Genomic DNA, 12,131 nt, shown 5'->3' with positions numbered 1-12,131 from the left:
TGTCTTTCTTCTATACCACCTGAATGTGTTCATTTATCCTCAAACCATCTGAAGTTGCATTAATTAAACGAATTGTGTTAAATAAAAATGGTTCTTAAAAAATAGAAGTGCTATTGGGAGTGTTATCATTCTATCAGTAGCTCTGAATCTTGTGTGAATTATTCAGTTTGCATTTATTTTACAAATAGATAAGATCAGAAGTACCAAGGAGATGGGACATGAAAGAAGGGTGTACTCATGGTGCATGAGACATGGTGGGGTGGAAGATAGGCAAGAGTGGGCCATCAAAGTGGGAGGTTTAGGAACACATAAAAGCCTAGATGACAAGTAGAAGGTAAAAGAAGTAGAAAGACAAAGGAGGCTCCCAAAATAAACCTTCTTCTTCAGTTTGCCTAGAGTCAGCCATCTCCTCTGGAATGGGGAAGAAATGGTGCTACTTTCTTTTTAGACCCTCACACCTTCTTATTCTTTGTTTTTCTTTTCACCTTATCTTTCACTTTCACTTCATCTTCTCCTCTTACTCTTTATCGTCTCTCCATCTTTTGATTATGTGATTCAAAAATTCAACGACCACACCAGTATGATATATATTCAGTTGCATTACATGTTAAATCAGTTTGGGGATCCTGGTCTGACAAAGGAATTATCATTCTAAAATAAATGTGTTAAGAATTTGCAACAACCAAGTTACACCACATTTTGGAACAAAAACAGCGTGTAAATCAGGTCCAGAATACCATCAGCATGCACATTAAGGCACGGATTACACTGCTTCTGGTTATACTGATCCTTACTGATTTCCCAAGCATAGCCAACTCTGGATGGTGTGGGCCTGCTTCCAGCTCAGATTTGTGACAAACGTGCTGGGAAATGATAGAAACACAGAAGATAAAACTTTTCTTCCCTTCCCCAAAATGACATTTTGTGTGTGTGTGTGTGTGAGACAGGTTCTGCTCTGTCACTCAGACTACTGGAGTGCAGTAATACCATCTCAGCTCACTGCAGCCTCAACCTCCTGGGCTCAAGGGATCCTGCCACCTCAGCCTCCTGAGTAGCTGGGACTACAGGTGTGTGCCACCATACCCGGCTAATTTTTAAATGTTTTTATAGAGATAGGGGTCTCTCTATGTTGCCCAGGTTGGTCTTAAACCCTTGGGCTCAAGCAGTTCTTCCACCTTGGCCTTGCAAAGTGCTGGGATTACAGCCTGAGCCACCGCACCCAGCCTGCCACAGCTTTGACTGTGCTCCTGTTGGTTATATCCATTCAGAAAGAATCATATTAGTATCACTGTACCATAAATGCTTCCTTGCTTTCATTTCATTGAATATTTTTGGAATCCATCCAACCTACTTTCTATTCTTGATCACTTCATTAAAACCACGAAACAATATGTTGAGGGTTTAAATGTTGTGCCCTGAGATTTTTTTGTATGAATCCTATGTCCCCATAGTCTGACCAGAGTTGATAGAAATAGATCTTTCCTTTACAGGGAAGGAAATTTTAGTGGACTAGGTCTTTCTTTCTGAATGTAACATTTTCACATGTTGTTTGTTAATTCACAGATGCATAGCTATTCTTGAGTTTACCATGCGATGTTGGTTAAATCATAACTGAAATCTATTCTCTAGTTTACCAAGGGTCAAAGTCTATTTCATTTAAGCCATGCTTGTACTCATCATATATGGCAAGGTATAAAAAGCCAAAAACTCCAGAATTCAGAAATGTTCTATACTTCTATACACTCATGGATTGATAGATAATTACAGGTGTGGTTCCTTTTGGTAAAGCTACCATCTCCATTACAGATCCACCATTAGGCCAATTCCCGATATCCATAGCATGTTTTCTCTCATCCTCATTCAGTGTTTCTATCTTCAATTGCAGAGAAAGTCCATCTAAATTCATGATTTCATTTCAGTCACTTATAATTGCCTATTTTGATTCCCATGAGAACCTGGCATTAAATGATTAAACAGTAGACAGAAGGTGGCATTACTCAAAAAGAGGCCTTAGTAACACAAGAAAATAATGAAACTATGTCTATGGTTTAGTAAATAGAGTCAATATGGTAAATTTTAGTGTTGACTTAACATATGAAACAAAATAAACGCACCACCATTTAAGAATAAAATCAGTCCTCCAGAGAGCTAGCAGATGGTTAAGCTTGGATTTAGAGGTCTTAGAATTGTCTTGTTACTTCTATGACCTTCATGATACCCTCTTACCTTCTCATTAGGTGTGTAAGATGCATCCCACCCAAAATATGTGCTTGCAAGTAATGCTTTACAGAGTAACATGAACTTAGACTAGCCTATGGGCCATCTGAATTCAGAATCTTCTTTTAACTGTGGCTACAGAGGTCTATTTACCTCCAATCTCTGGCAGTCTACTAGAATTAACTCATCCCATTAAGCTGTACCAAAATTATTACAACTCTTCAAATGAAAAAAAAAAAAAAGCATTCTGTTTTTGGAGTTCTACCTCTGACGTGTTCTTCCTACTTCACTCTCACAAATTCAGGGCACATTAACTGTTTCTCACCAGGCTAGCTCAGCTTCTATGATGTACTCTCATAGTATGCTAGTATGCTCTTTGTTTCTCTGGTAACATCCACACACACTGTAATAAACTCAGTTTGTGTAACAGTACAATGAGTTTAGAGATGAGACGATATAAGGTTGGCATCTAGAATGAAACAACTTCCCTCAGAGGTCCTCTGAATTCCCTGGGAGTGGCAGCCTGTCAAGCAGCACTGTCTTGGTACATTCTGTGGCCATTGCGAAGTTCCCCAAACATTCTGTAACAAAGGTTATAAGATGGTCCTTGATTGGCAAGTGTCAATGGAGAACTTTGCAAAAGAATTTTATGCAAAATTGGAGTTGAGTTCCAGGGTAGCCTGGGTACACTAAGGGACCTCAGCCTTGCTGTATAGAAACAATGGAAAAACCCCACGTGGAAAGTCGCTGATTTAACAGCATTGAGGCAGGTTGGATCCCAGGGCCAGAAGAGGAAAGTGATTAAAATAAGATAGGAGATGGTGTCTCCCCATTTCCTTACTAAGACTCTATTTGTATCACCTAAAATTCCTCGGATATACGCTTCCTGGTAAAGTGACTCATTCCTTCTCATGACTCTTTCATGCAGAACACATACTATCTTAGGTAAAGGTAGTAAATATATTTTTAGGTCTGTCACAGAGGGCTGCCATTTTTGCCCTTTGTCACGTATGGTATCATCTCGTAGGTACCAAATTAATTGTTTTTGTTCTCTTTTTTTTTTTTTGAGATGGAGTTTTGCTCTTACTGCCCAGGCTAGAGTACAATGGCACAATCTCGGCTCACCGCAACCTCCATCTCCTGGGTTCAAGTGATTCTCCTGCCTCAGCCTCCCAAGTAGCTGGAATTACAGGCATGCATCACCATGCCCAGCTAATTTTTTGTAGTTTTAGTAGAGACGGGTTTCTCCATGTTGGTCAGGTGATCCACCCACCTCGGCCTCCCAAAGTGCTGGGATTACAGGCGTGGAGCCACCACTCCCAGCCTTTTCTTCTCATCTTTTAGGAATTTACTGGCCACTAAATAATCATGCCAACCAGGCTGTTTTCAACTGGAGGCTTAGGGAAACACCGTGCCAGGAGGAAACAGTCCCAAACTCCTTTTGCTGTAATTTCAATCTTGTTCTTGTTTTATGTGGCTTTCTCTTAATTGTTAGATACTCATATTTCTGGTAGGATCTTTTTCTTCTTCCTTTCTTCTCTACTGCTATTCCAATGACTTAAATTTCCAGTCAAGTACCTCCTAACCCCACATTTCTTTATGGATTAATCTTACAGTATAATCACACATTTTTTTAGGAAGCCTTTCTACTAAATAATAACTAACATTTGTTGAACTTTTACTATAGACTTGGCACCATTTTAAGCACTTTGTATGTTATTCACGCTTTTGATCTTTATAGTAACTCTGTGGAGAAAGGTACTCTGTATGCTCCATAAATGAAGCAATTGAGACACAAACATAACTAGTAAATGACAGACTGGGATTCAAACCCAAAGAGTCTAGCTTCAGAGCCCAAATTCTTAGCTCTATCACTTTAATACAATTCAAGTGTCATCAATGGGGTTAAATATATGCCAGTCCCATCACAAGATACAGCAAAATAATAGCAAGCACTTCATATAAGGCTAAGATCCAGATTAAAAGTTTGTGTTGAAATCACTAAATTAGCAATTTAAACTGCTGAAACATAAATTGGATTTTAATAGATATCAATGGGAAGTCTTTGTTTAATCTGGGAAAATAATTATAGTCACCAATGGTATGGCACCTGCTATAAATAGCAAAAAGCAGCAGCACAGATCTATTGATGACTGGTACTATCGTATTACTTTGGGAGATATGGATTTAATCTTGGATCCAAAGCTGATTTTTAAAGGTCTGACCTTTAAAAACCTACTTTTCTAAGGCTCCTTTTCCTCATGTGAAAATGGTGCTGGGAAAAAACATTTTGCTATAAGTCTACTACATGATAAGCTCTCTGTTGATGATGTGCATGCATTACTTCATTTAATAGTCTAATAGGTGTTTAGCATCATATCCAATACATAGGTTGAGAACTTGAAGGTCAAAGAAGTTAAATAACGTGACCAGAGACAATAGCTATTCAGTGACACAGCTAGAATTTGAATCTAGTTCTACTTGACTTTAATATCTCTCGAATTTCAGCTGCACCACACTGGCTTCTAGAGATAATATACTTGCTTGTAGAGGTAATACACTAGGACAGAATTCTGAGTTTTGAATGTAGAAATATAAAAGAAAAATAACTAATGTTATGACATAGGTGGTAAGCATTCAATGTTAGCTTAGCAGGGAGACAAACTTGACTTTACAAAGTTTCCAAATTTTATATATTGGTTCTCCAAAGCAGAGACATGGTATCATAATCAGCTAAAAAATATTTATTAGTCACATTAAACAGCTTTCAGGATATCTCAGCATCAGAAGAATTGATATGTTATTTTAATTGAGGGGTTCTATGCCAATGATATAATTTACCTAATACCTAATAAAGCCTACATGTCCAGCTGTATAGAAGAAGACACTGTCAGGCCCTATAACATGTCACCCAACTCTTCTATTTCAGTGTACATGGACTAGAATTTCAACTGCTGGCACATGGATACCTTTGCCATTCATGTCTGTGTTGGGACTCTAGAGCCTCTCTGTCTCTCTTCCCTACAGCATGAAGTATCAGGGAATTAATGCCCATTAAGAGCAGCCCCCAAATAATGACTGAAGACAATTGGTGTATATATGACCCAATTTCATCATCTCCCCATTAGTATAACTCTGGGTCCAAGTTTCACACCATTTTTTAGAGTTCCCCAGCTAAACTCACAACGAGTTACCCTAGTTGTTTACCATGGAAAGTAGCTTAATAACACATTCTTTATTTACCTCCTACCCTTTTCCATCTTCTTCCCTGATTTCTTTACTAATCTACTTGCAATCAAATATTTGTCTCAGAATCTGCCTCTGTGGGACTGTAGAATATGACAGATTACTTCAGACAATCACATTGATGGAATGTGAGGACACCAAATAAAAACTCCTCTCTTCCTACAGAGTTCTGTATTAATTAAAAGTTGTTGTAAGGGAATAAACCATGTAGAGACGAGAAATATCTTTATTACTTATAAATCTGTTAAGTATTTGTGGGCAAATGACCATCCTAACAATGACCTTCATAACAATGCAATAGCCCCTTCAGTATCAGGTATCCCTGGACAGGGTATCTCCTGTCCCTTCCGGGTGAGAGGCAGCACCCCTTAGGAAATATGGCAGAGAGAGTAGAAGCAAATCATAAGTCTTTGAGTATATTACCCTGATAGAAGGAAGAGAAAGGGGCTGGGTTACACATACCAAGTTTTCTTCTAACCTCACCAATAAGATACCTCTCCATCTCTCTGGGGCAGAGTAAAAATGCAAAGAGAAATGAGAAATACTGTACTAGTTGGTATTAATCCACATGAAAAGAAACATCAAGAGTAGAGAAAACATGCTTCTAATATGTATTCAAACAATTTGAGCTCATTTATATGTAAGACAATACTTTGAACTTTGATGCTAAGATTTCCTTTTTTCAAAAAAAAAAAGCTAGATTAGAACTTTTACTATATTATTATTATTTTTATTTTTGAGATGGAGTTTCATGCTGTCACCTAGGCTGGAGTGCAGTGGTGCAATCTTGGCTCACTGCAACCTTCACCTTCCGGGTTCAAGTGATTTTCCTGCCTCAGCCTCCGAAGTAGCTGGGATAATAGATGTCTGCCATCGTACCTGGCTAATTATTGTAGTAGTAGTAGTAGTAGTAGTAGTAGTAGTAGTAGTAGTAGTAGTAGAGATGGGGTTTCACCATGTTAGATAGGCTGGTCTCGAACTCCTGAAATCAGTGATCCACCCACCTTGGCCTTCCAAAATGCTGGGATTACAAGTGTGAGCCACCATGCTCAGCCTAGATTAGAACTTTTAATCTAATGTCATTCATAAGGAGCAACTAGTTTTAAGTACAATTTTTTCATCATTAAACATTCCTGCATTTCTTTAATATCACTGAGAAAATGAGTAAGAACAAAGGAAGATTGTTTGTACTGTTACCTAGCCTCTTGTCAGCCTTAGATTCTATAGATAATAGCTAGACCGAGTTTTATAATCTTAGTAAAAATCCTAAATCAGTAATGTTTCTATGAAATTTAATTTAGAATTTAATGTTCCTAAATTCTTCCTATTAAAAAAAAAATTGTCAAAGTCAGAAATGGGCAAAACATCACATTTACAGGTTACATTACAATACAAAATATTTCTCTATATCATATTAGATATAGATTATCATTATTAATATCATATTTTAAAACTTGAAAGTATTATATCATTTAAAAGCAAGCTTATAGCCTTAGCAAAAAAAAAATTAAGAATATTTTAATAATGATTTGTAACTTTACAATTATAAAGTTAGAAAATTTCAAAGTGTTCCAAGATATTGGACTTGGGTAAATTATAGTGAAACAGATGACCTTAATATTATAACAAAAAAAATCACTGTATTTAGTAGTCATTCTCCAAAAAATCAATGACCAATGATAAAAAAAAATTTAATTTTATATCTGTTTAGTATTGGAAATCTAATTGTGATCTAAATCACGCTAATAGGCACCATATATTTTGGAAGTCTCAACGTTTCTATTGCAGATCAAACAGCTCTCATTGTATGCTACACAACTTGCCTCTGCCCACTGGCAAACTCTTACGGCTATTTTTGCCTAATTCATTTACCTATTGCCTCCGAACCCCAAGCCAGCCACCAAAGTCTGTTGAACTACAGTCATTATTGCATTTAACAAACTCTATTATGTTCCTCTACCATATTTTCAGGTTTCTGATGACAGATGCTATGTGTTATGTCTCACCTGTCCCAAGCACCCTACTCAGAGCCAGACGAGTAATAGACAATCTATAATTTTTTTCAACGACCATTTGACATGAGACATCTATATAGTTCAGGCCATGAGTGTGAAACACGTACCATTAATATTGTCATATAAAAACTATCTTTCCTATATTAAACAGCACAAAAATCTATAGTCTCAACTAAATAATTTATCCAGGAAAGTGTAAACTTAATCCCTTTGACTCTCTTATTCCTTTATTTAATCAATAAAGACTAGAAGAGAATATATGAATAAAAATTAAACTTATTCCACCTATACATGTAATACTCTAAAGCATGAATATCTCTCTTTAATCAAAATGGAAGGATAGAAGGCACTTGGGACACTCATCAGATATGTGTATCACAAATTGCCTGTGATACTTTCCTTGCCTAGCATTTAGCCCAGCACATAGGGAAATAACATCCATTATTAGGTCTTCTATTTCTCCACTGAGTTATGATACAATGCTTTAAGATAATCACTCTATTATTTAAATACTATTTATATGTCTTGGGAGAGATATAGGCAAAGAAATTGTTACCTATTGAACTTTACATGGGAATTAATACAATAGTAAATCCAAAAGTATAAGACATTATTAATTTGAAACACCAGTAGTGCAGAATTCGTAACAGCTATGATAAGAAGTTGATTTGTATTTTTTTTACAAACCATATATAATCACACATAGGTACACATACACAAACACACACACAAAAGGATAATTTATGTCAAAATTATAGAATTAGAATTAGGTTGTGCTAGGCCAAATCGACTCCTTTAGAATTTTTTAAAACCTGATTTTTTTTTCTAACAACACAAATAAAACATATCTGTGGTAGAAAACTAGGAAATGTAAGAGATGTCACCCATATTTACCTTCAGGCAGGTTTGACTATTGACATTTTAGTTTATGTCCTGAGCTTGAGTCTTTTAAGCCATTTCAGATTTCCTAATAGATTTTCTTTCCTTTTATTTCTTGTATTCCACACTTTTTATTTATTAAGCAAGCAATGATGTAATTACTCTGAAGAGCTTTGGAAGTATGAGGTAAGATATGGCATTTCAATATAGGTGACTGGACATGATTTTTAAAAACACATAAAATGGTGTTAAGTTAGCAAGAAAGGATATTATTAATTAACACAGATAGTAAAGTCAATGATCTATTGAGAGAAGAGAACCCAAGAAGACTTCTTGGAGGAGACAGCATAGGCTTCCCTCGCCTATTTTATTGTTAATTATACAGAGTAAAGAAAAATCTCTTCATGAATTCTTCTCAGGGAAAAAATAGCCTAGACTCACTATAAGAAAACAAAAAGGCAACCAGAGTCCAATGGTTTAAATCTATGTGAACCAAGTATCATTGCACCATGAACATTTATTGAGGTTCTACTATTTGGACACTACTGGAATTTATACAAGACTAAAAAAAACCTTAATATTTATCTGTCTTTGTTGATCCCACTTTTCAGTGGGAGAGGCAGATGACTAAAAAATAGTAATGTCAATTATAATTATGCAACAATGTAGTGAAGGCCATGGTCAAAGTACATTTGAGTACTATGAAATTACCAGGTGGCGAAGGCTTTGCTCTGCCCAAGGACTAAAAGGGGCTTTGTTTTACAAAGGAAGCCAAGAAAACCCATGGGTTAATACATTTCAAAGACTGGTGGATTTTGGAAATTAGTTGTTTGTGTTTGTTTGGCATCCATTTACCCATATACCAGTAACTGCAATAGCTACATCCTGATTTTTCAAAGGGAACCCATCCGTCTTCTACTTTCATCCCAAATTTTGGCCCATGCCTAGCCAATTAGATGCATGTTAGGCAATCCAGTTAGAGTAACTGATTCAAAGATGGGCCTAGGACCCCAGCCATTGAAATACATGTATGGGGATTGTTTGTTTTGTTCAGCTGATAGGTAAAAACCCAGAGCTGTGTATACCATAAGAAGGTAGAAACATGCTTAGAATACAACCCAAGGATAGGACAGAAGTTACGTAGAGAGAAACAGACTAAGCTCTAATGATATTACTTGAGGTCCTGAGCATAGCTATGCATAGAGCAAACTTCAATACCAGGCTTTATAATAATATGACTTTGAGAAAGGGAGGTGTGCAAAAAAATTCCTATATCTTAACACCCTTGGAATTAGTTTGCATTCATTTGAAGAGTAGGGAATGCTAAGTATTCTAAGGAGTTAATGATGAGCATCTTAATCTCAATGCAGTGCAAAATATAAGGAGATAATGATAGCACCAAGTGAACAAAGAATAACATTTTTTCTCTAAGAAACAACCTATATTTATAAAATGTTGTCCCCCCAACACCTGTCATGTGACAGGATATTCTGCTTTTATAACACCCCTACCAAGAATAAGAGCCTCTTTATTCCTACTTCTATGAGGCATGATCACCAAACTGCTAGTGTTTGTGCTGATAAAAACCATCCTAGGAACCCTGAATTCTTTGTTTGTTTTGTTTCAGACACAGATTTCCACCCACCTGCAATTTCTTTTATTGGCATGCCAGCAGTGTTAGAGACAGATTGGTGTGATTCCGTTCATTGTTACCTTCTGAAATGAAAGCTGCCACATAATAATTACTGGTGAGAAGGTGCCTGGTTGTGGTGTCACTAGTTGCAGCAAAATAGAGACTGGTTTATTTAATCTCCGCCTCTACAGCAGGCTATTTGTCTCATTATGGAATAGGGAAGCTACCTTTTTTTTTTTTTTTTTTAAGGGGACAGGATAAAGACACAGCTAAGTAAAGATCTGCATGTTTTGAGTGATCGTACAATGGGAAATTGCTCCTGAACTGGAAAGCTACCAGAAATGAACAATACTGATTAAAAAAAAAAAAAAAAAGAATGGAAAAGATAATAGAAGGTGTTTGCTGCTGTCAAACAGAATGTTTTTCTTTAACTCGATAATAAATCCTCCTTGTGAAGTATAAGAGTGTCTTTAACTACCAACACAAATCTGGTTAATTCAATTAAGCAATTGATGACATTTAAATTAACTAGATCAACGGCCACCGTTAAAATAAAACTGGTACAAGACATGATTATAGTAGGTTATGCAGACAACCATGTTGACATTATTCACTTAAAGAATAATTTTTCAGAAAGGCCAGAGAAGGAAGCAGAATTGAGTATAACTGAAGAAAGCATCAGCTTAATTATCACAGTTGAGAAATGTTCTCACTGTACAGGAGGACTAGAGAGAATTACAGGCTAAAAATACTAAGTAACAATGCCAGCTGAGTATCCCAACAATTGATTACTAACTAGCTTTGTGAAACTAATTGTGTAGGAAGACATTCCCTGGCTCTGTGTGTGTGTGTGTGTGTGTGTGTGTGTGTGTGTGTTTGCTTTGTTTTGGCGAAGGTTTCTTTTGCTGGGAGGATATGGGGCTGTAGTCACAGAACAATGGTGGATTTAGTTCAATCATTCTAAACAGTGGTCATCACAAGCAGCACCATCCTACAGCCTACTTAACCAGAATCTGTTTTTAGCTGCCATTACATTTCTTAGGCTAGCTGAATGTGCAGGACAAAGCTTAGGAAAAATTGTAGCTTTCCCCAAACAACAACAAAAAAACCCACTAATTTCTCAATGAGATAGGAAGGTGAGATGCAGAAGATTGGGCCACCCAGACATTTTGAGAGGAGTGCATTCCAAAGCCTGTAGTTTTCTAAACTGCTACAGTGATATTAGCAGGCATTTGTTTAGAGAAATTGGCAAGCATGTTGTAGGGAGTCTTGGGTTGTCTGAGACAAAAAATCAAAACAAACATTAAAAATAAAAGAAACATCATCAGAAGATGGTATACGCCTTGGATAAAGAGCCTGCGGTTTTCTAGCAGCTGTAATGGGTCTGGGAGTTTCTTGCTTCCCACTCCTTGCACAGACACACCCTCCCCTCCCCCAAACCTCCACCCCCGCCTTCCCCTTGGTGATCCTAAGGCAGCGGCCCATCAAGTATATGGAATTCCTATTGGGACAAGGACTGACTAGGGAAGTTCTATCTCCTGTAATGATGCTTCCTAGAAGTTGGATTCGAGAAACTCTCAAGAAACTGGAACTTGGAGTCCACTGGTGGATCATATAATTAGTGTGTTAGCAAAACAAAGGCATGCTCTTTGCAGGTTTAAATCCAACCCTAAGATCAACCCAAGCCCTTTTCCTTTCCCCAATCATCTCTTTATGATCATCTCTCCTTTCTCTAAATGTTTTTAACATGTAATGTTCATGTTCAAAGCCCTCCCCATTCCAGAACAAACAACAAAATCACATCTTCTGCCAGCAATTCTGATGTTTACTAGTACCAGCATTCCTCAGGCTACTCGGGCTTAAAAAAATGTAGTGGCCTTTGATTCATATTTCTCACTATTGCTTACTTTTATCTAACCATTTGCTAAGCATTATCAGTTCTACTATTGCAATTTTTCATATATTTTTCTATTATTTGCAACCTTATGTACTACTTCAAGAGCTTTCTCACTTACCTCTTTTTAGTCTCTGCTACTGTAATATGGCATAGGTCACACACTTAAAAAAAATATATGGATGTACAAATACTCATCTTAGAAACTTTTTCTGGTTCACAATGACCCTCAACAATTGCTCCCCAT

Source organism: Macaca nemestrina, chromosome 9 (assembly GCF_043159975.1).
Source record: "Macaca nemestrina isolate mMacNem1 chromosome 9, mMacNem.hap1, whole genome shotgun sequence".
Lineage (NCBI taxonomy): Eukaryota > Metazoa > Chordata > Mammalia > Primates > Cercopithecidae > Macaca > Macaca nemestrina.
Note: the sequence above shows the minus strand (reverse complement) of the source record.